This window comes from Rhinolophus sinicus, chromosome 14 (assembly GCF_057876585.1).
Source record: "Rhinolophus sinicus isolate RSI-liver-muscle chromosome 14, RSI-T2T, whole genome shotgun sequence".
NCBI classification, from domain to species: Eukaryota; Metazoa; Chordata; class Mammalia; order Chiroptera; family Rhinolophidae; genus Rhinolophus; species Rhinolophus sinicus.
The window spans coordinates 79,718,997-79,743,675 of NC_142514.1; the positions used below are offsets into that span (position 1 = coordinate 79,718,997).

General features: G+C 38.5%; 1 protein-coding gene across 2 annotated transcripts in view; it reads left to right on the top strand.

The window, feature by feature from the left end:
• The window catches only part of ATXN1 (ataxin 1), a 376,299-nt gene that overhangs the window by 114,613 nt on the left and 237,007 nt on the right, over window positions 1-24,679 (top strand). For both annotated transcript variants that reach the window (XM_088791372.1, XM_088791373.1), the window contains exon 3: window positions 23,267-23,394. The gene's annotated coding sequence lies outside the window, so the exon portion shown is untranslated. The remainder of the gene's footprint in view (window positions 1-23,266; window positions 23,395-24,679) is intronic.

Sequence of the window (24,679 nt, forward strand, 5' to 3'; positions counted from 1 at the left end):
TACTGTGCAACAATGAAAATGAATGATCTAAAACTATATAGAGCAATACAGATCAATCTTGACAACCTGATATTAAGAAAAAAAAAAAAGTTGCTGAAAAATTCATACACTATGAATGATTCTGTCAATAAAATTTTAAAAATATGCATACTAAAAAATAAATTAAAATAAAAAATAAACAAATAAATTAGAATTTTATCCTGATGCAGTTAAGAAAAGACTGAAAACCTAGGAAGGCATCTATTAAAACTCTTCTCCCTCAAATATATGGTGATGGAAGGAGAACTGACTCTGGGTGGTGAACCCACAATGTGATATGTAGATGATGTAATACAGAATTTTACACTTGAAAACTATGTAACTTTACTAAACATTGTCACCCCAATAAATTTTAATTAAAAACAAAAAACAAAACTCTTTTCCCACAGTTCTGAGAGTATATGTGAAAATGAAAGCTACCAGGTATTTCTGCCATTTAAATGCTCCTATGAAATTTCTAAGTACCCTGCATAGTAACTCTTTAAAATACTACATACACACTACTAGCAGGCTAAAAACCAACAAAGACGGCTGAGTAAAAAACAAATCACGCACACAGAATATTTTTATTTAAAAAATTTGCTTTCCTGAAATAGAATGTTCAGAAAGAAGCTTTTCTTGAATGATGTTAGATTGAAGGCCATAACGAAACATAGAGCTGTAATTTTTAATAAATGAAAATTAGTCAGGATGCTCATCAGTAAGTGCTTCCTGTGTTCAATACTCATCTTGTCACTTTATTCCTTTAGTTACCATGGGCTGTGCCTATTTTTGCTTCCCTTGTAGTCTGCTTGTTGGGTCATCATTATGACCATCATCACCACCATCACCATCATCACCATCTCGGCACATGCTTTTGCATAATAAGCTAATCACAATCTTTTTAGGAATATCCCATTGAAAGCAAGCCTGTTCCTGCCTCAGGGTCTTTGCCTTGCTGGTCCCTCGACTTGATTTCTTCTCCTGTGTAGCCTCATGACTCACTCTCTCAGTTGACTCAGGTCTCAGCTCAAGTGTCACTTTAACTGAGTGTTAACTCTAAAATAAAACCCGGGTCACTTTCCACCCCTTTAACTGGTTTACTTTTCCCAGATTGCATTCACATACATTTGTTTGTCTCTCTTCTTCCATTAAAATCGAAGAGAAACTTAGAGTCCATAGGAGTGGAGGCCATGCCTGCTTCCCTTGCTCTCTTATCCCAGCGTTTGGCACCGGGCCCAGCACATCTAGGAGCTTAGTAATTGTGCATTGAGTGAATGAATGACTGAGTCATCCCAGGAACTCTTTGAGTTAGATATTACAACTACCGTTCTATGGAATGAAAAAAATGGGGGCTCCGAGAGCTTAAACTACTTGCCCTTATTCACCCAGCTGGTGAGTGGTGCCCGACACCAAATGTGTTGTAACTTACCTTCTGTCTGTCATCTATCACTGATTCTGATGTGACTTTTTTTTTGACATAGAGAACCTTTCCTTCTTTCTTTTCAGATGATCAAATTAATTGTTCAATTCCATGAATGCACCTTTACAACAAATAATTATATCCCCTTTTAGGACTACACGTATTCTTGTTTTGCATATGCAAAGATTTCCCTCACATTTCACACTCAGCATTTTTTTTTTTTTTTTTTTTTTTTTTTTGGCCATATTGCCTTCTCCAGCAAATACCCTGTGCCATGTTTACTGCAGTTGTCTAGGCTCGAAGACCACAGCAGGTGTGTGAAAGCAGCAGACGAGACTTCAAGTAGGAAGGATTTATACATAACCCACTGAGCTACATTGTCACCAAATACATGTCAATGCCGTTAGACCATTTTTGATGGCATCTAATGACCTTGTCCTGACCATATGCTGCCTTGTAATCTGCACTCATTTGTCACTTTTTTTTAAAAATTTTATTGGGGAATATTGGGGAACAGTATGTTTCTTCAGGGCCCATCAGCTTCAAGTCATTGTCCTTCAATCTAGTTGTGGAGGGCGCAGCTCAGCTCCAACTCCAGCCGCCATTTTCAATCTTAGTTACGGGGGCACAGCCCACCATCTCACTTGGGAATTGAACCGACAACCTTGTTGTTCAGAGCTCATGCTCTAACCAACTGAGCCATCCAGCTGCCCCTCTGCATTCATTTGTGACTTTCTACTCTGCTAGATTTACTGACAGAGCATGGATGGGGAAAGTGAAATAAATATTATGGATGTCTGGAATGCTTTATTATTCCTTTAATTTTCTTTGCCTTGTTTTGGGATACAGGAGCCAGCTTTGAAGTTAAAAATAAAATAATTAATGTTTAAAGCTGAGATTGTCACTCTTTTTAATAGAACCTCAGATTGTGATGGGACCCCAGAGGGTTCTCATTTGGTGGGGAGAATGTAGTCTTGCAGGAGGACGTACACAGCTGGTGAGTGGAGTGTTTGGAAGTCCTAGTAGAAGCTAAGTGCCCAGCCCCCCTTTCTGGGCCTCTTTCCGCAGCCCAGCTGCCTTTTCCTCAGTACTTGGCTCACCCAGCTGTAAAGCTATACATGCGATGGAAGGTTAAAGCCTTTTCTTGGACCACATGTTGGCCAATTGATTATCGGCAGCCTCCGTTGCCCTAGATCAAAGCATCTCTTTTGACCTTGGTTGACCGTGGTGGGCTGTTGGCAGAGCTCAAATGATCTCTGTTAAGGCTGCATATTAAATGTTGCCCAAACGTCTCAGGATCCTAGGACATCTTGGGCAGGGGTTGGGGGTGGGGTGGGGGAGAGGAGGCAGAGGGAGAAGGAGAGAGGGAATGAATATGAATATTTAACATTTTGGGTCTACAACGTTTGCAAACTACTTTTCCTCTGACAGGAATAAGCGCAAATGTTTCTATTTTAAAAGGTTCTATGGGGGGGGGTATTGTTGTTTTAAAGTCAAAATAATACTAATATTTATTGAGAACTTACTGCAGTCCAGATACTGTACTAAAAGCTTTACAGACGTTGTAAAATCCAATTGTCACAGCAACCCAGTGAGTTAGTTACTGTTATTAGTCCTATTTCAAGGATGAGGAAGTTGAGGCTCAGAGAGGATAAACAGTTTGCCCGTGGTTGCAGAGCTTAAAGAGACAGAGCCATGATTTGAAGCTAAGCAGTCTGACCTCAGAACCTGCTCCATCTATTGTTCATTTTCTCCCTGATTACATAAAAGGTGTATATTCATTTAGCAAACTGGATATATAGAAAAGAAGGAAGGGCTATGACCCACAAGATAACTATGAACATTTTTAGTGTTTCTAGTCATACACATTTTTAACTGGCATCACACTGATTGTACTGTTTGTAAGCTGCCTTTATCATTGGTCCGTATACCCCCTTATAACACGGTAACCCCCGTTATAACACAGTTGTTAGGTTCCTTAAAATGCCGTGTTACGCGAATCCCTGTTGTATGAAACAAAGAACTAGTACAAAAAACGACGGTTAGGTTCCAAAAATTTAAAAAACATGTAGTTTTATAATTAAGAGAAATATCTTTATTAAAGCAACTTTCACCAAAAGTATAACATATTAAAATGTGTTGAATAATGTTTTCTTCGTCATCATTACTAAGCACCATTAACCAAGACCGTTTTCTTTTTGACAAGATATCTTCATTCTCTGAAGAAGAATGTCCACTAACAAAATGGATTTAAAATTCTAATAAATTTTAAAATTCTGCAGTCGAATCTGATACGATATCCAAGCTCGAATGAAAAATTTCAAATGAAATATCTTTTACTCTTAAAAGCTCTTATTACGTTCTGTGTTGTTTGGGGATTTCTCTAATTCTCAAACCGTGTTAGAGTGAAACCATGTTCTAGGATGCCGTGTTGTATGAGGGTTTTCCCCAATTCTTGAACCGTCTTACAGCGAAACCATGTTATAAAAGTGCCGTGTTATACGGGGGTTACCTGTACTCATATCGTGAACATGTTGCCATGGCATTTTCAATCTCACATAGCATAATTTTATCGCTCTTATAGATACTGTGATTTACAAAAGTAATATAATGTGTGTCAAACATTTAATTCTCCAGATTTTTTGCTGTTGTTGGTAATGGTGTGCTAGATTTCCTTGAACATATATCTTTTTTGGACATCTCTGATTGTTTGCTTAAGATAAATTTCTAGAACTAGAACTGTTGACTCAAATGGTAAGAGCCTTTATAAGGCTTTTGATACATATTATTAAAGTACTATATTTTAGCACTCACCAGCCATGAGAAAGAATGTCCATGTAAACCTTGCCAGTTTGATGTTAAAAATTATATTGTGTTTTAATTTTTTGGGGGGACGAGGGTGTGATTTTGAATGAGGTTGGGCCTTGTTTTCTGTTTTCTATTATATTTCTTTTAAAATTGGCTATTTATTATTCTTTGCTTATTTTTGTTTTAGGCCATACCATATATCTTTTACTCATTATTTCTATATGTTCATTTTGAATTAAGGATATTAACTGTTTGTCAATGATATTACAAACACTTTTCCCACTTTGCTATTTTCCTTTGAATTTTATTCATGGTGATTTTGATACACAAATAATCAAATGTTTGTGTAGTCAAACATTAAAGATACATATTTTTTTTATTTTATACCTAGAAAAGCCTTCCATTCACAAGAGTCAGACAAATATTCACTTATAATTTCTTTGAGTTCTTTTATAATCTCATAGTTTATATTTAGAGTTTATTTTGATATCTGATCTCAGGCGTGGGAATCAAATGAGCTCTTGCCAAATAGTACATCATTTGTTCTCACGCCATTTATTTACTACCCTTTTTCCTCATCACCATTATTATGTACTAAACACTTTATGGACATGGGGATACTTCTGAGCTTTATATTTTGTTCTCTTGATCTTTGTGGTTTTACACTAGTTTGGGTTCTACAGTTTTAATATTTTTTAACATAACCAATCTTAGATTCCTCCTTATAATTTTCTGTTTTCAAAATTTCTCAGCAATTTTTAGCTTATTCATTTATTCTTCCATGTGAATGTAAAACTAATTTGGTCAGATTTCAGAACATTTTTTCAAACTAAATTTAAATTGTCATAGATTACATATTACTCTGGAGAGAAATTAATTTGTTACACTCTTGCAGCTTTTGATCTATGCTTATAATCTTATTCAAGACTTTTATTGTCCCTTAGTAAAGCATTGACTATTTTTGTAGGATTATTTTTTTTTTTCTTTCAGATTTTATTGGGGAAGGGGAACAGGACTTTATTGGGGAACAGTGTGTATTTCCAGGACTTTTTCCCAAGTCAAGTTGTTGTCCTTTCAATCTTAGTTGTGGAGGGCGCAGCTCAGCTCCAGGTCCAGTTGCCATTGCTAGTTGCAGGGGGCGCAGCCCACCATTCCTTGCGGGAGTCGAACTGGCAACCCTGTGGTTGAAAGGATGCGCTCCAACCAACTGAGCCATTTGGGAGGCAGCTCAGCTCAAGGTGCTGTGTTCAATCTTAGTTGCAGGGGGCAGAGCCCACCATCCCTTGTGGGACTCGAGGAATTGAACTGGCAGCCTTGTGGTTGAGAGCCCACTGGCCCATGTGGGAATCGAACCATCAGCCTTCCGAGTTAGGAGCATGGATCTCTAACCGCCTGAGCCACCGGGCCAGCCCCTTGGTATAGTTTTTTAAGTTTGTTCTTCACATCACTGGTTTGACTTTCCAGGGTGTTATCTTTCCTTTTCTTTGGTCCTAATATAGCTTCAAATTACACTTCTGAAAACTGATAATTGAAAAAAAAAATCCTTTTTTTAAAAAATTCAGTCCATTTCTTTCTGGTTTCATTCACTTGTATACCTTATCTTTCATGTCTTGTTTCAGAGTCTGGGCTTGTTTTTTTTCTTTCCTCCCTCCCTCCCTCCCTCCCTCCCTCCCTCCCTCCCTCCCTCCCTCCCTCCCTCCCTCCTTTCCTTCCTTCCTTTCTTTCTTTCCACAATCATATTTTGTCTGAAATTTGTTTCTATATCCAATAGTAAGTCTTTTTCAAAATTATCATCTTCTTTTCTTCATAAGCCCAATGTTGTATATTTTTTATTCTCTCATTATTGAATGGTGAAAGGTCTAGCCTGGTCTGTAATTTGTTCTCAAATCGTACCTGTACCTTCTGGAAAAGATGAAATTCCTCATCTGAAGCCTGGAGGCTTGGTTCTTAAAAATTTCCCAAGCCAGTGATGTGTTCCATCAGCTGTACAGACTGGGAGGGAGCTGGAACCATGGGCAGTCTCTGTTGGCGCCCTTTGCATGGTTTCAGAGTTGTGTTGGGTGAAGCCACTGTACATGAGACCATTTTCCAGTCCTGGATTTCTCCCTCACCCTAGCTTCACTTCAAGCCCCCGGTGTAATGGTGACTGAATTCTGGTGTCAGAGCCCTGCTGTTGGGGAGACATCCCACACCCAACTGGATAACCTTGGATATGTCAGTGCCTACGCTTGGCTCTTCTACTCTCGTACCATCTGAATGCCAGTGATCTGGAGCCCAGAGAGGATCTGTGTTTCCCAAGCAGCCCTCACCTCCAGCTTTCAGTCCTTTAGTTTAGGACTATTACTTACTAGTTTTCCGTCTGAATCTCTCATTTTTTTCTCACAATGCTTCATCACTTTTTCAAGAAGGAGAATCATGAGTGACATCTCTGGATCAGCCTTTTACGTTATGTTTTCTACGGTCTATCTAGCAAAAACTGATTTAATGATGATGGCATATGTCTGGTACTCTTCTCTATTTTCCAGCACTGATACATATTTTCACCTATGTTCACATTCTTTTGTTGAGATGGATGATACGCTCTCCAGGCAAAGAGAGGGGTTGGGGGAGAGACTTCTTGAAGAAAATCTGATATTCAAAGATCTGAATTTCTAAAACACAAACGAAAATAACTGAATCTTACAAAATATTTATGGAATTATCTGAAATCATGAACTCTCCCAGGACACTCAGCATGTAAAGTCGTTTATAAAAGTTAGGCTTACACATAAATTGTCAGACTCCCAGCCTTTGTATATAGTAAGCTACACCTGTATCTCCGTAATGGTCCCCCAGAGTGCCATGCTGTGTGGTCCAGTTAAGTATGGAAGCATAGCCGCCGCGCACTTCGCCTGTAAGAACATTTATGATCCACCTTTTGCACTTTTCCTAGTGGCGTTTGGCAGCTGAGTTCTGAGTTTTTAGCCAAGCAGTTGATTACCTCCTCCCAGAAGCTTCGGTGATGTCTCCTACCAGGGAGAACAAGAATGCCAATTTATTTTAAGGAAACAAAGAGCAATAATGCCCCATGTCTAAATAAGAGTGAAAATATAGTCCTCTCCATATCTAAACAAAGTGTAGTCACAGGCAGCAAAATAGAAGTGTACAAGGGCAGAGCATGGGCCAGGAGCTTGATGAGTTCAGAGGAGCTTTATTTATTGACTAGCATTTCCTCCCTTTTCACTGGTCCAGCTACAATTATTGTCAGTAAAGTTGACTCAGAAAAAGAGAGACCTTGGCGTGTGTGTGTGTGTGTGTGTGTGTGTGTGTGTGTGTGTGTGCTGCTTGCCGGGACATCCAGGGCACAGACAGTTCTAGAACAGAGGGAGGGCAGTATTACTGAGGTTGTGAAGAACAGACGTTGACCAGTGCTTACGCTTGTAGGCAGAATCAGTAGCTCCTACTGAAATGACACTGTGTGCATAGCAGTTTTGACTGGAGATGTGTTTATGGCGTGCGACACAAACTCCTGATTTCTTTCCTTGTGAGACTTTAATCTCTCGTTTACTGATAAAATTATATATGGGGAGAGGACGTCATAAGAAGACAGATATACAATCCTGTGGGCTCACCACAGGCTGAGGGCCATTTGTCTACAAATTGTGTCACTTCCTTCTTCTCTGCAGCCCTTGAGCATTGCAAACCCACTCATGGATACCCAAGAGGACATGCTGTGAGCGGCATTCCTGCGGTTGAACACATTAGGATAGGTGATCAATTCCTTTTTTCAAAAAAATTATTTATATTTTTCAGTTACAGTTGACATTCAATATTATTTTATATTAGTTTCAGGTGTACAGCATAGTGATTAGACATTTACATAATTTATGCAGTGACCCCCCCCAATTAGTCCAGTACCCATCTGGCACAAGCCTTATTTTTTGTAACATTATTGACTATATTCTCTCTGCTGTACTTTACATCCCCGTGACTATTTTGTAACTACCAATTTGCATTTCTTAATCCCTTCACCTTTTTCATCGAGCTCCCCAGACCCCCTCCCCTCTGGCAACCATCAGTTTGTTCTCTGTATCTATGAGTCTGTTTCTGTTTTGTTTGTTCATTTATTTTGTTTTTTAGATTCCACATATAAGTGAGATCATATGGTATTTGTCTTTCTCAGTCCGACTTACTTACTTAGCATAATACCCTCTAGGTCCATTCATGTTGTCTGTCGCAAATGGTAAGATTTCATTCGTTTTTATGGCTGAGTAATATTCCATTATATATATGTAGCACATCTTTATCTAGGTGTCCTTTGAATGGCACTTGGGTTGCTTCTATATCTTAGCTATTGTAAATAGTGCTGCAGTGAACATAAGGTGCATATATTTTTTTCAAATTAGCATTTTGGATTTCTTTAGATAAATACCCAGAAGTGGAATTGCTGGGTAATAAGGTAGTTCTATTTTTAATTTTCTAAGGACCCTCCATGCCATTTTCCATAGTGGCTGAACCAATTTGCAATCCCACCAACTTTTCTCCCCATCCTCACCAACACTTGTTGTTGTGATCAATTTCTTAGGTATGTAATTTGGATGTGAAAAATCAGCAAGAAGACATCATCAGATATTAAGGAGCAATGATGGGGATATCCTTGACCTGTGGTATCTTTGTTTTCTACGAACACATTGATGTAAAGCAAGAGGTGTTTTCTAACAACTGACCATGGTCGCCTGGGGCAGAGGAGTACATTTTTGAAATGTCAGACGGAAGCATACTTGGTTCTTAGAAGTCTTCCTTAGATTTCCCATTCTAGACACTGACGTCCTATTTTGAAATCATACCTGAATATAACACTGACACTTTGAAACATGCTTTCCAAGGTTATCCATGAAATAATATATACCTGGTCTTGGAAACACATTTTACCATCCAAGTACCCACCACATATCTTTAAAGGTGAGGCTTTCTTAGTGGCACTATGCAAGGGTTTTGTAGTAAAAAAATATTGATTGAATACTGATTAAGCCTATGTGCTGTGCTAGGTGTTCTTAGTATAATTTCACCTAATCCCACAACTCTTGGAGTTAGTACCATCATCATGCCCGTTTTATGGTTAAGGGAATACAGACTTGGAAAGTTTCTGTAACTCGTCCTAGGGCCGCATAGCTAGTAAGCTTTGAAGTTCAACCTGAGGTCTCTGATTCAATAACCTACATTTTTTCTCCTGTACCACATGGACTTTTCTATTGATTTTTCTTACAGGGAGCCTGGAAGTTTTTCTAAGGATCGTATCATTCCAAGAGTTGCTTAACCTAGAGCTCCTGCATCTCTATCTGAGTTTAGCCCTTCCCCCAAGCATCGTACTCGTGTCTGTGCTCTTTGAATAATTCTGACTTGTGAGCAAATGGTCTTGCGACATGAGGGAGCAGGGATTGTGTCCTTGCAGCTTGTCTAAGCACACAGCATTTTAAGGATAGTCCCGGAGCAGTGCAGGGATCGTGCGCAGCCCTGTTAGAGCCCCAGCTCTGCTCTAAAGCAGTTCTTTTGCGGCCTTGGGAAAGCCATACTCTCACTAAGCTCTAGCTGCATCTGTGACATGAAAGAGAGGAAGGGATAGCCCTAAGGTCCATTCTGGCTCGCCTCCCAAATTCTGCCATGATATGCATCACAAAATAGGAAGCCTGAACATATAAAACAGAATTTAGTGTTGTCATAAAGTATAGCTGACATAATTGATATTGTGCTGCATGGTAATTAGGCTTTGGTGAGGGAGAGGAGTGGGGAAGGGCTTAGAAGCTCTAAAGCAGGAAAAGAGCCAGGGAAAAGGAGAAAAGTTAACTGGGAGAAGGACGAACCTCAGATCTACCTTTAAGGGGCGCCTGGCTCCATGACCCAAGGCCACAGGGTCCTAGAAACTGGTAAGAATCTGGCTCTTGCAGTGCGCACTGATTGTAGGTAACTGGCCGTCAGCCTCTGTGGCTGGGTCACCCCGGGTCTGCACCTACCTACACTAAGAACTACTGTGTTCTTTCTGAGGGCAGTGCAATGTGCCAGCCACTTTATATTCATTGTCTCATAATTATTATGCTATATCGTGTTATATTACATTATAATGATGTTACTTTACAACCACATAGCTAAGGCTCGGTTACAGAGTTTGCCCATGGTCATAGCAGAGTATGAACCCAACTTGTGATTTCAACGTATTTCCATTTTTTTGTTAAATCACATTTATTGGGGTGACATTGGTTAGTAAATTAAATAGTTTTTAAATGTACAGTTGTATAATACATCATCCCTATATTACATTGTGTGTTCACCCAAAGACTGAGTATTTCCATGTTTATGGCGGGCCTTAACATGAAGCAAAATTAACTTCTAAAAATAAGGGGGGGTTACCTTACCCTATCTCCCAATTCAGAATGTTGGCTGCTGGCTGATATTGGAATTTAAAGGCAAGTACACCTTTGGATTCTTCCATTTAAAAATCAAAAGGTTTAAAGGACAAATATTTTCCAGGGAGCAAAACAAAGACTGAAGTCTATTCATAGTCAAACAACACATTTCACTGTTGTCAATGTTGATGGGGTAGGGATGGGAGAGAATTACAGAGCAGAAACCCCTGGAGCCATAAGGGGAGACACCTTAGGTGACAAAAGGGGAAGGATCCTCTAGACATACTTTACCTACTTTACAATTTGGGTCCGGACAGCTCTGCTTCACCTTCCTCTGGCATCAGAAAAATGTACGTTGGGGCAGGTTGTTTTGTTTATGCTTAGCTCACAAAGGACAACTTAGTGTGGAAGTGATATTCCCTTCATTCCCTTGGCATGGTTTTTGAAAACTTTAAGATTTCTCTGAAATGCATGAGAATTTTGTACTTGCAACACAGGTTCTACTTGGAAAAAATTTTCTAGATATAGTTCTCCTCTGTGGTATTGAAACAGATTTTTTTAAGTGTCTGGCTGGTTCTTGGATCGTATCCTGTTAGAAGGTCAGAATGGAAAAAGATGAGTGTTAGCAGTGTTGCTGGAAGAATAAACTGGAAGTTCCCTGGGGAGCTCTGGGCTCCACCTCTCACCCAGCATCCTGCAGGCACATTTTTTCTTACTCTTGGTATAATGTCAATTCTAGCACTGAGTAATTTGCTCTATGTGCCTCATTACAGCGATGACGTTAATATTAAGAATTTCATTTTCAGTTTTTTGCATTTTGATGTGTTTTTTTTTCTTTTTGTTTTTGGACTACCTGTATAATTTCAGGAACAAACCCGCCTTTGTTACGCTTCCTTAATCTTACCTCACCTGGCCTAGATAACATGCATTCCAGGTTGTATTGAGAGTTTGCAGCCAGGCAGCTAAACAACAGGCTCTAACAGCTGGGTCATTTTCTAAGAACCAAAGGGCATGACTTCAGTTTCCAGGTCTGGCTGCGGCCTGTTTAGGGAGACCTGACATTTAGCTCGTCTCAGCCTCTACACTTGGGGATGATTCAAGTTGCTGCCTGATTCATAACTTATAGGTGATTAAACTTGTAAAGTATTTTGAGGCCTTTTTTTTTTCATTCATTTATTCAAACAAACATTTGTTGTTCAATGAATGGTGACTTTGATTTAAAAACACTATGCAGACATAAAACACTGGCAGCTTGTAGATAGCAGTTTTTTTTAATTTGCTCTCCTAAAGGAATTTCATTACCAAATCCTCGTGAATCTTGAACCTCAAGAAGAATAATCTTTTCCTTTGTTGGAGTTTTAAATTTAGACTAATCAGACAATAGTGAAGCATTCTGTTCAAAGCATTCCTTTTAGGCTACCCATTTATTATACACTGTTCTAAAGAAGAGATGAATTTGATTAGCGTTGAGCATTCAGTCGGTGTTTTTGCATAGCTAATACCAGGAAGAAATTTTCAAAAAGTTGTGCCTGCTGTTTAATATTATATAGTCAACTTTTAATTATCTGTACTGATGGAATATAATCAGTGATGTGTATACTCTAAAATCAATTCCTTTGGCTTTGGGAAGCACTGTATGATGCTTTTCTTTACCTTCTGTTGTGGTTTTGCTCAGACGAATATTAAAAATGTGCTGCATTCTTTGTGCACACAGCTCAGCATAGGAAGGAAGGAGGGGATGGCCCCAAAGTATACCAGGGGGCTAGGGAAAGGTCACCTGGAATTTTAAAATTACTACAGATAATACACACAAAGAACGACAGCAAGGTTATTAATCTTGACTGTTACATAGAAAATAATGGCCAATAATTCATTGCAACGGCATAAGAATAAAAGCACAGTAAACCACTTACAAGATTTCCATGTATGTATATTATTGTTTGCCTGTTTTGCCTTTTGAAAATTTTATAAGGCGAATCAGCTTACGTCACACTCCAGTAGCACTAGAGTAGTAAACACTGTCAGCTGGGTGATCTCCAAAATGTGTTCTGTGCATCGCTGGTGCTCCAAGTAGGCCTTTTGGGGAAATAGAAGGGCTGGTGTCTTGATCTATTAATGTGGCTAAATAATATCATTGTTACTTGTGTTGACTGTTACTGCTTATTATTAAAAATACCTCTCTCCTTCCTATTCATTCAGGTTAAGCTTGTTTTTATGGGCAGTGGTTGTAGCAGGAAATTTTGGGAGGGTTTATCTCCTGTGTAGTAGTCTTTTGAATTCCCAGTCTCTCAGCCTAAAAATACATTTCTCTATCAGCCTGTTCTAGAGCCCCTCCCCTCCTCCCATTTTCAGTCCTCTCTGTTTGGTCCATTCACCTGAGGATTGGTGAGATCGCTTCCTTCATGCTTTGGGAGGCAGTAATGGCTGGCTCTCTAGGATGATATGACGGATAGTGTGGAAGGGCTGATGCAAGGGAAAGAAAACCATCTTTGACTACACACTTTGGTGTGGGGCCAGTCCTTGGTAAGTCAGCAGGAAGGGCTCCAGCTCCACTGACCTGGCCTGGTGGTCAGTGAGGTCTGATTGGCATCATTGGGCTTCAGAAAGTTGGAAGCTGCACTTAGTCTCTTCTCCGGGCTTGCCTGCCTGCCACCTGGTCATAGTTTCACCTGCTCCCACTCCCTTGTAGGTGACCCCATAGTACAGCTTTTCAGAGGAACCCCAACACCTTATCTCCCCAGCTGGACGCCAAGCCACGGAGAGCCTGGGGAGGAGTGAGGTTTGGCTCTTTGGTGGAGGCCAGTTTCTAAGTTCACAATTTTGCCAGCCAGTCAACATTACAAATAAATGTCAACCTGCAGCCACCATGTGCCCTGGAGCAGAGCTGACCTCACCACATTTGTGAAACAGATTCTGTCATCAGGCTCCAGGTGCCCTTTTCCCTGCCACACCCCATCTCCATCCTTGCTGACCTTCTCATTGTTTCCACATCAGGAGGCCAGCATTCTCATGTTGTCCTCACTTGTTCCCCTGTCGTGATCTACTCTGTAAAAAAGAAGAGGAACACTAGTGTCCAAACGTCAGCTGTGTGTGTGACCTGGGCCCCACGTGGTTTTACATACATAATTAAACTTCAGCTCTGCACCAACTTTCTAAGACAGGTGTTTGTCTCATTTCACAGCCAATGAACTTGAGTCAAGGCAATAAATAACATCCCCAAAGTTTTAGAGCTGGATGGTGGTAAAGCTGGGATTAATACTCAGCTTAGATTCTAAACCCGTTCTCTTTCCGTGAGGGTGTATTTCTTTTTCTTTTTTATTGGATATCCTCATATTCCACGTACAAGGTAGCATATCATTCTGCAATTTAAAGAGAGAATCTTTAAACCAAAGGAAAGACTAATAATTATGGAGCTTTAGGTATCAGTGAGTTGTCGGAGCGCTGTGATCTTAAACCTATACCATATTGGCAACCAGCCCCTGCAAGGTGACAAGCTACATAACATGCATCAGAGCATCACTCTCAATTGACTGCTTCTTTTACTTAATCCCAGACTACTCGCTTCTATTTCCAGCACAATGTAGAACCCAGCTGCTTTTCTTTGCTGTCCCCGGACAGATATGTGTGGACAGATTATCTGTGCGTTCCTGGTTTCCTACTGAAACTATAACCCACGTTGGGAGCCCAGCTATTTTGCTTCCAGCTTTCTCTCTCTCACAGTGGATTTGGCAGCACTACATTTAAGAATATGCTTTCCCTTACATTGAAAACATAGTGTTATGCTATTTATCAGGGGGTCAGCTATGTCCTCAAATATGAGAGCCATTATTTCCAAAGAAACATTTTCCTGCACCGCGGCCATAATTGTGACCAGCTTTAAAAGGTGCGGTCCACACATGTCCGGTAGGGCTGAGGGGCGTGGGTGAGCACATCCGTCTCATACCTTGGAGAGTCTCTGCTGACGAAGTTTCCTTACAAAGCCCAAAGGAATTTTCCTCCTTCCACCGGAGGTGTTTATAACCTTTAATTTGCTCACCATGCCTCTTGTAGAAAGGAGTAGCAGCTCAGCCACTGGCAGGCTGCCACGGAGCTGCTGCGGGCTCCTGTCCCAGAGCGGTGGCGCTCCCCTGTGGGTGCTGGGACGCAGATGCAGCAGGAGGAGGAGGCCGGTGCGTTCAGCAGCCACCGGATTCCTCCTCGGCCCCGCGCCCTGGAGGTGTGGCCACAGCCTGCGGGACAGCCAATCAGAGACTGGGAAGGCGGACCGCGTGGCAGTAAGGACCGGAGAGAAAAAGCCTAGATGAATGTGTGGGTGGGTGGTCCAGTTTGTTGGAAGAGCTTCTTCACAACATCTTACAATAAATGTTTAACTTTTTTGTACTCTGCCTGACAGTGGAGAGCGTAGCCCTGGCTGAAGATTCCTGTTTTGTCTTGGGAGAGGACGTGCCTTTGTGTGGCTGTAGTATTTCATGCAACCTCCACCTGGTGCTTTGGGCATGAAAGTGGGTTCTGACCTCATTTCCCATAGGAGTTTAAAGGGGTGGGGGAAGACTAATTAGTCCCTCATGAAGCACTTACAATGTAGTACAATATTCTGAAAAGGTAACCTAGTCGCTGAATAGAAAGCCAGACACGCGTTTGATATACCATCAGAATACAGTCATTTTAAATAAAAGGTTTTTGTTATTGTGGAAAATGACTACATTTTAATAGTATCTTTACATATCAGTGTTATGAAGGGATCCTTTAAAGTATGAGTTTAATAATTTTGTCGATCTTGAAAGGTGTCTCATAACCTGGAGCTTCACCTGAGGTTTCAAGCACATTTTTTCCCCATCAGATTTGTGTGAATCAGCACCAGGTACTAAATCTCAAAACAGGGTTGCTTGGTTTGCAACACTCTTAGAAAATAAACAAGATTTGAGGAGCTTTCTCGGCCAAGAAGGAAAAGCTGGCTCTCTTAACACTGCCTGGCTAGGTTCCAGCTTACTGGACTAAAAAGAGAAGGTACCACCAGTGTGATTAAAACAAGCCCCCTTAGCCCTACTTAATTAAAACAGTGTGAGAATCTAATGCGAAGCATCAGACCTCACTGATAGACACCAAAAGAAAAAAGAAAAATCTCAGAGAGGTACTCAACAGGCACTGATAGCATATACTTGTTTGTGTTACTTTTTATGGCATCCAGTTTTTCAGAGACATCCGTTGTGTAGGTGAAGACTTCCAATTCTTCCTTCTCCCCTTTCAGACATTCCCTGCTGGTTGGGGTTAACTAAGAAGAAAGAGACCAGAATGGAAAAAAAGTGTGGGAACATGGTCAGGATAGTTTAAAATTCAGATAGTGGTTACGACTACTGCTAAGTGGCTGTGGGGAAGGAGGTTGAAGCTGTTGACAGCAATATTGGCCAAAATTGACTGTGTTTCACAGACCATTGCCCTAGTCTCTGTTCATGTCAGTTCCAGAACGTAGACTAGTTCCCTTCCCAGTTAACTTGAGTGCCTCTTATGGTGTTCTCCTATCCCTGGTTACTTTCTCGCAATAAGTTTCAGTTCATTGTATTCTGTACCTCTGCTCATGCTCTTTATTTGCTAACTCTACACTCAGACCCTTAGATACCCTTAGATACACATCCGGGAAAGATGGGGAACTGGCTGATTTGGAGCTCAGACTGAGTCAGGACCAAAGGTACAATAACCTCTACCTCTGGCCTTGGGCTTTTGGAGAAGGAAGAAGCCTTTTCCTCTGGGCCTACGCCTGTCAAAGCCTCATTACAAAGGTTTTCTTGTTTTGTTTGGTTTTTGCTATTCTAAAATAAAAGCTAATAAGGCTTTTTCCCCTCTATTTCACTTATGTATTCCTCTGTTTCTCTCTAATATTGAAAGAAATAAAGAATTCTCTTGATTTGCCATAGTTTTTGTGTGCTTTAAGTTTTTATATGACTTCCTGTTCCAAGCAGGCAGTTTTGGCCCCTGGAACCTAATGTATTCTAGAGCACTCTTTGACAACTTTGATAGCCACCTTGATTCAGAATTGAGTGATTAGGAAATAAAGCCATGTGGAGCCTTCAAATTATTTATCCTCAGTCCAATCTATGTTGTTAGTGAATGCCACATTTGAAGGTAGAAAAATAAACACGGCTTAGGAAGTAGCTCTCATTTGTTATGTTTAGTGAGGACCAAAGTATAAACTCACCAATGTGAGAGAGAGGTATAAGACGTTTGTTTCTTTATGGATATTCATAACTTGAGCTTATACAATCAAAACACTACCTTTAGGTCAAATAGTTCTCCGTCTTGATTTTAAAATGATTTGACAGTTAAAAAACTGACTGGGTGCATGGCTGGTAGGAGTGTAGATTGCCATAGTCATTGGGAGAACAATTCAGTAGTATCATGTAAGAATGGATATTCATATATCCTGTGACCCAGCCAATCCACTCCTAGGAAGCGCCCCAGAGACACTTTACTTATCTGGATTACTTCTAATGGAAACAGCATTGTTTTCAATAGGAAAAAAAAAATAACACTGGAAGCTGAAAAAATTTAAATCCATCAGTAGAAGAATATTGAAAAGTTCATACAAGGGAATATTATGCAGCAATGAGAATGAATGCACTACAGATGCATGTAACAGTATCGTTAACTCTTAGAAGCAACAGTGTCTGAAAAAAACTGGTCACAGAAGACTACATACAATATGATAGAGTTATTTATAAAGTTCAAAAAAATTATAGTGTTCAAAAAGCAAAATTAAATTATATATGTAAGGAAATGATACATACAAAATGTAGGGTTGTTGTTTCCTCTGGAGAAGAGCAGGGGGAGAATTTATAGAAGTAGCACATAGGTAGATGCATCAATACTGCTAATATCTTAAGTTGGATGGCAGGTTTATGGGTGTTTGTTTTATCGTTATGCTTTATAGGTTATATATATGTTACATGCGTTCTTTTGTAGGTTTCAGTGTTTGCATCATACAAATACACTTTTTTTTGGATTAAAAAAAAATTTCCAGTTCTGTTGAACGAAAGTGTCATATGGCACTGTGTTTAGGGTGTACAGCATAATGATTTGACTTACATATATCATGAAATGATTACCACAATAAGTTTAGTTAACGTCCATCATCTCATGTAGATACAAAAAAGAAAAAATACTTATTTCCTTGTGAGGAGAACTCCTAGGATTTACACTCTTAACAACTTTCATATATATCATACAGCAGTGTTAACTATAGTCATTATGTTGTACATTTCATTTTAAAAATACAAACATTTTTAATGTGATAATGTAAGACAGAATTTTCTCTTGTTGCTCTCACATTCTACCTATTTCATATCATAGTCCCCTTTCATAGTCCCCAGTGTCTTGACATCAACGCAGGAGTGGTTAGAAGGTGTCGTCTGACAGAGAAATCCCTGGGGTCATTTGGGTGGCTGAAGATATAGTGTGAGACTGACAATACCTGCTGAGTGGGATGAGATACAAGACATGGAAGGCTTCTGTATTCTTCTTTCTGCTGAATGCCTAGAAAATCATGGGACCTGGAGGAAAGAGAACCTATGAAGTAAGGCTTGGTGACCTCTTGGAAAATCCATATTTATTGTCCCAACAGTGACTAATAGTTCCGATGTGGACGATCAGCTTTGATAGGTTATTATGAGAAACTTACTCTTTTACTGCCCCCTGTTCTTTTCTGAGCAAAATATGGCCTGTTGAGTGAGGTAGGATTTGGCATATGTATGGTGATGTAATATGTTACGCAGCCAGGCAAGTTGTCAGAGGCTCAAAAGTTTGGTTTTGAAAAATGAAAAGCGGATATGTGAGAAATTGGTCCATGTGGGAATAACAATTACAATAAAAATTGAAAACATACGCCAGCACTGGTGTGTTTCCTTGAGTACTGAAGTTCTCTGCCACTATGAGTCGTCACCCTAAGTGGGAGGGGAGGGCAGACCAGACCTCTTCTGGGATCATCAGCTTTTTCCTAAGCAGCTGAAGAGAATAATGGGTGACATCCTGGGGTTGTGAAGGTTGAATCTTGGTCTAGATTTCCATTAAATGAGTGTGTGGAATCAATACCTAACTGAATGTTTGTCATGAGAATATCCAGAGGCCCATGTGTAGCTTGGTATTTTTCAGACTAATTCGCAGACAGGAAAATGTGCAGCATGTCTATTTTCTAAAATAGTTTCAACATCTTCTATGTAATGCTGATGCATCTGGAAGTGAAAATGCTAAGAGTTTCATTTCACTAAAAATGGAATATTTTTTTTCTTACTTTAACCTTTAACTTTAGATCACAATTAGTGGCATTTGCACCCTACTCTTAGGAGCGGCATTTTTGCCGCGTATCAAAGTGTGTATATTCACTGACACATTGAACCAGCATTTACTAGGAATATTTTATGTGCAAAAAATTGTGTAGGTTGTTATGAAAAATGTAGAGACCTGATCAGTGATTTTAACCAGCGCACCGTCTAGAGAGGGAAACAGATCATTACACAGCAGGACAAATAAATATGTACAATATATGTTGTTTGGAGTATGTCATAGAGGAAGTGACATCTGAGCTGAATTTTAAAGGAATATGAATGAGTAAGAAGGACACTCCAGATTGAGGGATCAGCATAAATAAAGAAGAATTTTGCCTTATATTTATAAGGTTTCACCAGATTTTATTACATGAGCATAAGTAAGCATCATGATAATGATATTAATAGTAACTTCAAATAAAAATTATCTAAGTAAATTAAGACCTTTTTTTTGCTAAATTTGTCTGTTCTACCTTTCCACCTTAATTATGTTGCAAAGAACAATATATCTGCCTTATGTTAAACTGGTCAATGGTTGTGGGCAATGACTAGAATTATAATTCAGTTTAAAAGTAGTGTAATATTTAGTGATAAAAACAATTGTAAGTTAATTATTTAGCCTTTTATAATGTTTCCCCTTCATAACTCTAATACCTTTAGGAAAATGGTTAAGTGCCAGTTAGAAATCTGACTTGCTTAGGGTTTTATCAAAGAGGTAAAGACGAATTGAGAATAGAAATCTCAAAAATGCAGTAATGATAGTACCTTATATTTCAGTAGCATACAGTATATGAACTACTTTTTTAGTCATTATTTAAATTTGGCAAAAGGGGGGGCAATATAGGACTAAATTATAAGTTTGCTTTGTAGAATAAATTACTACTAGTTCATTCTGCTCAACTATATACTGGTAGCATCTTTAAACAATTCATTCTTACATTACTCTTTCCCAAGAGACTGTTGCAAAATTGTCTTGCCTCTTTTTCCCTCTTTACATAAGTCTTATTTCATTAAATTTCAGCAATTCTAAATCAGACTAGCATTTAATAGATGACATGCGAAGTGTGTTTGCTATTAATTCAAACATTTAATGGCATGTTCATTAGACAAAAACATAATATTTATTTATAAAGTCACATTACTCTGTCCAGTAATTAGAAGAATTGATTATGTATCTCTATCTTGTTTTTTCAGCAAAAGAAATAATTTACAGGAAGCATTTCTAATTATTTCAGCTAAATGTTTATGGCATTTAAATGATAATATTTGTTGTTTCTGTCATTTAGATTTTATAGATAATTTTTGTGCAGAAATACATCTTTTTTGTTGATGCTTTTGTACCTCTACACGTATATTGTTGATTACTTAAACAATAATTTGTCCTTCAGCTTTAGTGAATAAGACGTTCCTTTATCCTTGGTTTGCTGCGTGCCTTTCTAGCCATTATTATGGCTTTACAGAGATGCTAATGCTAATTAATGTTTTAATAGGAAAAAATGTTGTCAAATAAAAGTGTTAAATTTGAAGCACGACTTATAAATTCAACATGGTGGTCCCAACAATAATGTTGATAGTGATAATGATTATACAATTAATATTTATAGGTGCTACCAGAACTCTGCTAAACATTTTACTTATATATTATTTAATTTTCCCAACTGCTCTGTGAGGTAGGTGTTATGCCCATTTTACAGATGAATTTATAATCATTATGCCTCACAACATTTAATAATTAAAACGTACTATAATAACTATATATTTTAATTAGTTAACTCTGAGCTTTGTACCTATGAAATATGTATACGTATGATAGATACATGTGTATATGTATATATGTAATTCATATATATATATACACACATATAGAATCATCTTTTGTTCATTCAACATTTCCTTATTTATGGATTATTTCTGTGCCAGGCTGCTGTGTGAAACTCTAGGGATAATGTGATGAGGCGGTACCCCTCCCGTGCCTTTAAGGAACTTATGATGCATTGGGAGAGAGATGGACTTGCTTAAGACACAAGTACAGGAGAATATGATAATTGCTTTAATAGTGATAGGTGCAGGGTGTTGTAGAAAAGAGGGCAACAAGGGCCTCAGCTTCCCAGAAGGTATTAGAGAGGTCTTAACAGAAAAGCAACTGTAACTCTGAGGCTTGAGCAATGAGTTTGAGTTTGAAGAGATGATGTGCCAAGGGAATAGAATAGACCCAGGTGTGGGGATGAGCAGGAGCAAGGCAGGGTTGGTTAAGGAGCTGCAGGGATTCACAGGTGCTGAGTCTCAAGTGTAGCTGGAGGAGTGACGGAGCTGGTGGGGGTCAGGTCACAAGGAGCCTTGCGTGCTATTCAAGGAATGCAGACCTTATACTCAGTATTGAAAAGCCATCAGCAGAGTAATTCAACAAACACTAATTACATTACAGTAAGGGCTGTCCTTCTTCCTTCCCTCCTTCCTTCCCTCATTTATTCATTCAGCGGATTTTTATTGAGTGCACATTATAATGTGCCAAGCATTGTGCTGAATATTGAGGATAAAGGGTACACAAGAGCATGCATGGTTCTGCCTTCCTACAGCTTACAAAGCAGTGGGACAAACAAGCATTAATCAATGAATCTAACAAAGATATGTAAAATTGCAAAAGTGACTAGCGTAACAAAGAGAGTGATTCTGTAAAAGCATGTAGTAGGAAGTAGTGACCTGGCCAAGGAATTTGCAAAAAGCTCAAGAACAGGACTTACCTGAGAGCTGAAGGAGAAAATGATACAAGGTCATTTGATGAAAAAGATGGGTGATATGGGGAAAAGTCTTAGCAATGAGGAGATCATGTGCAAAGGCCCTAAGACCTAAGAGAGCAAGGTGCTTTTAGGAATTAAAAGGAAGCCAGAAAAGCTAGAGTGTAGGCTAGAAAAGAAGGGCTGGACCAGACTGGACCTGGGGGCCATGTTAAGAATTTAAGCTCAGTGGGAAACTATGCTAATCAAAGAGTGTGGCATACACAAAGGCATACTTAGAATAATATACATAAGTACCTACAAATATAGACGTGTACAAAGGGAAATTAATATGTGACCCATAAATAAGTTTGTTGGTTTCTTGGTATGCTCATATCTGTTTTGTGTTGCAGTGATTCTAAGACCTATAGTATGTAGAATCTGTAAATAGGTGAAAATGTTTAAGTATTGTTTTTTACGCTATAGGCTTATTATAATGTATAAAAATTCCTCTCTTTATTTCCGTATCCGTATCTTAAATTAGAGATTCACATATGGCTCTTGATTTTATTATCTGCTCTCTTTCTAATAAAATTTAGCCATTTAGGTAGGATTTGGGTTTTAGGTTTTTCCTTAATGTGTTGTCATCTGGATTTGGAATTAGTTGGCATTTTTAATTTACTACAATAATTATAAATTTACCGTTGATTGAAATATGAACATGTTGATTTCAATTTAGCTTAGGATTTAAAATCGAAAGACAGTGAAATACAAAAACAGTAATGCTAAGACTTAGGTGACATATCAACCCTGGAAAAAATAAGATATTTAACTTTTTTATAATAAGTACAGGAGTATTGATAGCACAATCAATTTTGGAGATATGGTATAGTACTGGAATTATGAACATGGCCTCTGTGAACAATATTGGCTTAAATATTGGCTTTAACATCTACTAGCTGTCTGACTTTTTTGTCAATAACAGATAATAATGATTGCTAACTGTCTCACAGAGTGCGATGGAGTGGGGTAATGTATGTAAAGCATTAACACAGTGCCAAGCACATAGTAAGTGTTCAATAAATGTTAGTAGTGACCTTGACTATCAAGGATACCATGCTTTACCTGAGTCATCAACAGAGAGACACATGCAATTCTGAAAGTGAAAGTCAGGCTGTCATAGTAAATACATGTGTTGGGTTCATATAACTTTGTGGCTAAAAAGGAATCTTAGAGAGCATCAGGTTCAGTAATGTTCCTGAAAATTTCTGGAGAATAATTATTTTGTATTTCTCTGAAGTTTTGGAATCATTAGGCGAGGAAGGAGGGGAAAGAACAAGATCATTTTGATGGTAACATCTCTAAGGTCAGAAGATAAGATGGGAAGCAACCTCTGGCTGGAACCCTCCCACCCCCTGAAGTGTGTGTGTGTGTGTGTGTGTGTGTGTGTGAGTGAGAGAGAGAGAGAGAGAGAGAGAGAGAGAGAGAGAGAGAGAGAGAGAGAGACATTATGCAAATGTGTTTCTCTTTTCTGTGACTTCAGCTAAGGTGAATGAAGGCCAATGCAAGCTGTGTAACTCAGTGAGAATATTGTTTTTCTAATTACAGGTCTGGGCATTTTACATTGAATTTTCTACTGCCATCCTTTCTACTCAAGCAAAATCTGTGTGAAAAGATCTGCTGGGAAGGAGCTGATTGCTTATGTTTCTCCATTGTGATGAAAGCACATGGTACAGGTAAATATCTCCAAAATCTTTAACTAAAAATAACTACCATTTAATTATAAAGTTCTCAAGATAGTGTTAGGGATGTATACTATCTAGTCTCCTACATACAAACACACAACATAAACAGCATATTCTCCATCTATTTATTCTTTCTGTCCCTTTTATAAGAGAGGAACCCTTGCTTTTTTTTAATGGGAAAGAAAATAACTTCTATTTATGGTGAGATGACTGATTAAGATGGACGACAAGACATTGATAAGAAAGAGATGATTCAGATGGAGTTCATAAATTTAGCTGGAGAGATTACTATTATACCATCAGATGATAGTAGGGAATGTTACAATATATACTATCATCTAACCTTTTTGTTCATCTTAAGGTATTAATGAACATCTTTTCATAGCAACAGAGGTTTATCTGCAACATTATTTTTAATGATTATATAGTATACCATTGAATGCATATCCTAAAATACATTTAATTGATACCCTCTAGTTGGACATTTAAGTTGCTTCTAATTTTTTTGCCTTTATGCTACCAAGAATGTTCTTAAAGCTTTATATTAGTTGCCATTATTAATGACTTCCTTAGGATACTTCCTTAGCAGTAAATTACCGAATTTAAGAGTTTTCAAAGTTTAAGACTTTTGCTACTTATCACCAGGTTACTTTCCAATAAAGTCATACCAGTTTATATTTCCAGAGGCAGTATCTGAGAGTACTTACTTTCATATAGTGCTGAGAATTTTGAAAACAGAGTCTTTGCCAAATGATTATAAGAAATGGTGCCATGTGATTTTTTTTGGGGGGGAGGGATGTGGCATTTATTTGCAAATTACACTATTTTTTAAGAACCTTCCTGTTGTTGATAGTAGTGTGCTTGAAAGTTACCAGTTTTTGGTATTTGAGAAATAATACTGAATCAAGAAGGCATGGAAAGGTCCAAGGGAATTTTAAGTTTTTCCCCTGTTGTGGTCAAGTATTTTTAGATAACCATGAGTTCATTGACTAGCAATACTTTTTCAATGGAAAACATAATTTTTCTTTCTTTAATAAGAATAAAAAGGCATTTAATAAACAGCACTCATTAAACATGGATCTGAAATTATACTGCTCATTAGTTAAAATATATGTATGTGTTGTGTATATATGTATGTATATACACATATATATGTATAGGTATATATACATATGTATTATAGGTATACGTACCTATACATACATATGTAGGTATATATATATATAGGTATATATATATATATATAGGTATATATACCTATACATACATATGTGTA